The sequence below is a fragment of the Papio anubis genome, chromosome 12, assembly GCF_008728515.1.
Source record: "Papio anubis isolate 15944 chromosome 12, Panubis1.0, whole genome shotgun sequence".
Taxonomy (NCBI): Eukaryota; Metazoa; Chordata; class Mammalia; order Primates; family Cercopithecidae; genus Papio; species Papio anubis.
The window spans coordinates 74,322,197-74,327,360 of NC_044987.1; the positions used below are offsets into that span (position 1 = coordinate 74,322,197).

Here is a 5,164-nt window from a genome sequence, read left to right on the forward strand (position 1 = left end):
GGTCATAAAGCAGGATAAGGAGAGGCTGTAGAGAAAGCTTATTTTTACTTCTGTCATGTATATTTAACAGGAAATATCTCCACAAGCCCTCTGGCTTTTATGCTCCTTCTCTGAGGTCCTACCATGTATGGGGTAAAGTTAGATCATATGCAGTTGCTAGATCATATAGAGATCATGTTAGGAAAGTTGTTCTAGTGATTTGACCTCGGTTTATATGTTTTACAAATAATTACATGTAATTAAAATGGCTGTGAGGCCCATTCCAGTCTTATACTTTTAGTTTATTTAAATGCAGAGGGAGTGAGGTAGGTGAATATAGAATAATAGAGAACAAAGGAAGGACATTATGTGACAGCAATTAGATTTACTAGGGGGTTAGTTGAGAAGTACTAGTGATGATTATTTTATTATATTTTGGTGGTGAATGTCTGCTCGAATTCCTGATAAGCACTTTTAGAAGAAGCAGTGTTCAAGAAAGCTTCTTTCAGGGGGTTCTTGTTCAAGATGGCTGACAGAAGCAGCTAGTGTGTGCACCGCTTTCACTGAGAGGAAACAAAATGGTAAGTAAATACTAGCTCTTTAACTAGGTTGTCCAGGAGATCACACTAGGATTTACCAAGAAAGCAACTGGACCCACGGAGAACAGCAAATGTGTTCCACCTTGGGTACGTACAGTTGGGTGTTGGCTGCGGTGGTGTCAGCTGGTTGGGTTAACCTGACCTCAGTCCATGGGGGAAGTGGTCAGGTGCCAGCAGAATTTGTAATATACTAGGAAGATATTACTGTTAATATCACTGTGGGTGTACACCCTATGATATTAGAAGAAATATTCTAGAGAGATATTACTCCTAATGTCACAGTAAGTGTACACCCTGTGATATTATTCATCATATCCTAGGGGAATGTTTTACAACTAATGTCACAGGTGGTATACATCCTGTGATATTATTTGTAATACCCTAGGGAATATTACTCCCAGTGTCACAGGGGGTGGTCACGCTGAAATATTATTGATAATATCCTAGGGGTATGTTACTCCTACTATCACAGGGGGTGTACACCCTGTGATATTATTCATAATATTTTAGGAGGATGTTATTTCTAACGTCACAAGTGGTGTACACCTGTGATATCATTCGTAATATCCTAGGGGGGTATTAATCCTAATGTCACTGGGGGTGTACACCCAGTGGGTGATATTATTCGTAATGTTCTAGGGAAATGTTATTCCTAATGTCAAAATGGGTGCACACTCTGTGATATTATTCATGATATCCTAAAGAGATGTTACTCCTAATTTTACAGGGTATGTACACACTGTGATATTATTCTTAATATCCTAGGGAGATTTTACGCACAATGTCACACAGGGAGTACACCCTGTAAAATCCTAGGGAGATGTTACTCCTAATGTCACAGGGGAGGTATAGCCTGTGATATTATTCATAATATCCTAGGGGGATGTTACTCCTAATGACACAGGAAATGTACACCCTGTGATATTATTTGTAATATCTTAAAAGGATGTTACTTTTAATGTCATAGATAGTATACGCCCTGTGATATTATTGATAATATTCTAGTGGGAAGTTACTCCTAATGTCACAGGTGTGTACATCCTGTGATATTATTCACAATATACTAGCAGGATATTACTACTAATGTCACAGTGTGTGTATGCCTTGTGATATGATTCATAATATCATGGGGGATGTATTCCTAATGTCACAGGAGGTGCACACCGTGTGTTCAAGAAAGCCATGTGTACCATGTGTGTACACTGCCTGTGACATTATTCGTAATATCCTAGGGGGATGTTTCTTTTAATGTCACAAAGGGTGTACAAAATGTCACAGAAGGTGTACGCCTTGTGATGTTATTCATAATATACTAGAAGGATGTTACTCCTAATGTCATGGGATGTACACTCTTTGTTATTATTTGTAATCTCCTAGGGAGATATTGTTTCAAATATCACAGTGAGTGTACACACCTAGTGTGATATTATTCGTAATATCCTTGGGAGATACAATTCCTAATACCACAGTGTGTGTACCCCATGTGTGTACACTCTGTGATAGTATTTTTTTTATATCCTAGGGAGGAGATATTACTCTTAATATCACAGTGTGTGTTAACCCTGTGATATTATTCATATTTCACCTTGCTGCCTTTTTTAACCCACATTACAAAAGGAATGGAACAGATAACAAGATACTGAGATTAGACTGTTCTGCCTTGCCGCCATCGCAGGACACTTTTAATATCCCTGTTTCTCAGGCTGTAGAAGGGGTTTAGCATGGGGGTGACCACCGTGTATATCACTGAGGCCACTGCACCCTTTCTGGGGGAAGATGACACATCTGAATTGAGGTACCCTCCAATGCCTGTTCCATAAAATAAGCACACAACTGACAGGTGAGACCCACAGGTGGAGAAGGCTTTATAGTTCCCACCTGATGATGAAACCCTCAGAATGGAGGAAACAATTTTATAGTAAGATAAAAGGATCCCCAAGGTGGGAAGAAAACCAAATACAGCAGCAGGGAAATACATGACTATGTTATTAGTGAACGTGTCACAACATGCAAGGTGGGGGAACTGAGAAGGGTCACAGAAGAAATCAGGAATTTCCACATCCTTGAAGCAGGTAATTTGTAAGGCAACCAAATTGTACAGCTGGGAGTCTAAAAGACTGAGGAAAAAAGACAACAGAACTAGGAAGCCACAGAAACACCGGTTCATGATGACTGAATAATATAGAGGGTGACAGATGGCTACAAACCAGTCTTACAGCCATCACACTCAGGAGCATGTCTTTCTTCCATGCCTCCAAAAACGGCAAAAAGAGACATCTGGGTCAGGGAGCCGGCATAGGAGATGACTCTGCTGGAGGTTGGATGTTCACAAACATCTTGGGGACTGTGGTGGAGGTGAAACTGATATCAGGCAAGGACAGGTTGGAGAGGAAGAAGTACATGGGGGTGTAGAGGTGGGAGTCAGGGCTGACAGCCAGGATGATGAGCAGGTTCCCCCGCACCGTGATGAGGCACATGGACAGGAACAGCCCAGCGAGGACTGGATGCAGTTCTGGATCCTCTGAGAGTTCTAGGAGGAGGACTACTGAGACATCTGTTAGATTCTGTGGGTCTGTATAGTTTGGACACCTTTTGCGTAGAAAAGAGAGTTGAAAAATCAGAAACAAGTAAACCAACACCCAGCACTGTGTCTGCATTTTGGATATAAGCAATTCACAAGTAATGTTTTCAGATTTCAGAGCAATCCACACTCAGCAATATTTTGCAGTTGTGACAAACTCAATTGCCTTATAATGCGTTCATGATTGATTTTTGTGTTATTCGCTTCTTGTTGTACACACCTGCCTTAGAAACACTAGATTCAAGAATGTTCCGAGAACCAGATCATCATATACAACAAATTCGTAATTGCTAGAAAATACAGCCTATCTTTTCAGAAGAAAAATATGTAATAAAAACATTCTCTTCACTTTAAGAAAAAGTTTATCCTAATTAAAGGAAATTAAGAACTCAAATATTTTATTTTATTCTAATAGATTGCCACAAATTCCCTTGATTTAGAACATTTATAAACACTGTATAACAGCTAAGACCATGCCATCTGGAAATGAAATTAAAGTTGACAGTTCATAATCAGAAAATATTTCCATATGCCAGTTATGTTCTAGTGATTTCAACATTATGTTTTCTGACTTTTCTCCCTCAAAGGAGTAATTGCTTACTCAAATAGGTGGGGCTTGTTTTAAAATTCATGTAAGACATAACTCCTGTCCTTAGCTTAGGTGTCTGGACTTAGACTGCCTGGTTCAAATGGGACTTCACCCTTTTCGACTTCATGATCTGGTACAAGTTATATGAAAATGCATTGCTTCTTTTCTAGTCTGTAAAATAATAATGAAATGTGCACTAATAACTGGGAGAAGACTACAAGGATGAAATGAAAGAAGCTGCATAGACCACAGAGCTCAGAGCCTGGCATTTAGGAAGCCTTCAGTAAGGGTTCATGATGCCATGGTGTCTGTCATCATCCTCTTTATCCTCATCATCACCTTCATAATCTTTATGTTGTGCTTAGGGAATAGTTTAGAGGGACTCATTTGCTGCTATCATGGGTGAGATGTCCATGAAAGGGACAACCAGTGTGGGAGGAAAGCAAAATTTTGAATAAGATTTCTGAGACCCCCACCACAACCAAAAACAGAAACCCCACAGTCCGCTGAGCTGACAGTTTGCACACTGGTCTCTTCCCATCTGCCCACCGCACTCCCCCGTTTGTCCTGAGGACGAGGAAACAAAACAAGGCTCCCCAGCGTTCCTCAGCACTCACTGAACTGCGCTTCCCCTCTGCCGGGCCACGACCACGGAGAACCGGTCCACTGTCTTCCCTGCGTGGTGCACGATGGAGGCTCAGACTCCGTCCTCAAGCCGGGCAAGAAGACAAGGTCAGACATAAGCTTCCTGATACAGGTGACAGGTGTGGAGCCCACCTGACTGGAACCTCACACTGCAGGGCTGGAGGTACAGACAGTATTTATTATTCCATGGCCTCGGGGGCTCAAGGCACAGAGCTCTTCATTAGCCAAATTCACCGAAGTTCGCCCATCTCTAATGATTTCCTCATAATAATGCAGCAAGAAGAGGAGAAAAATGAGTGTCCATTTTTGGGCTCTTCCTCTAATCAGCAGAAATCCTGTGTGTATTATTCGCTTCTTTCTTTTCTTTTTAAAGATTCAATTGCTTTAATTTTCATATTTTATTATGGTAAAACATACCACATTGAAATATTAAAAATTATAAATATATATTATTTCATGTAGAATGGCCAGTATAAACATTTACAATTTCCACTATTTTTAAGTTTACAGTTTAATGACATTAAGTACATTCACATTGTTTAGCAACCATCACCTCCCTCATCTCCAGAACATTTTTATCTTTCAAAATGGAAATTGTACCCATATTATAAACTCTCCATTCCTCTCTCTCACCCACCCCTGGGGGCCACCATTCTATTTTGCAATTCTATGAGTTTAACTACTCTAGAGTCTTGATGTAAGTGGAATCATACCATGTTTAATTTTTTTTTTTTTTTGAGACAAAGCCCAGGTTGGAGTATAGTGGCACGA

General features: G+C 40.3%; 1 pseudogene across 1 annotated transcript; it reads right to left on the reverse strand.

Annotated features, from left to right (window-relative positions):
* Nucleotides 1-5,164, reverse strand: LOC110741219 (annotated as a pseudogene). Its single transcript, XR_002517059.2, has one exon. The product of XR_002517059.2 is annotated as an olfactory receptor 7E24-like (transcript).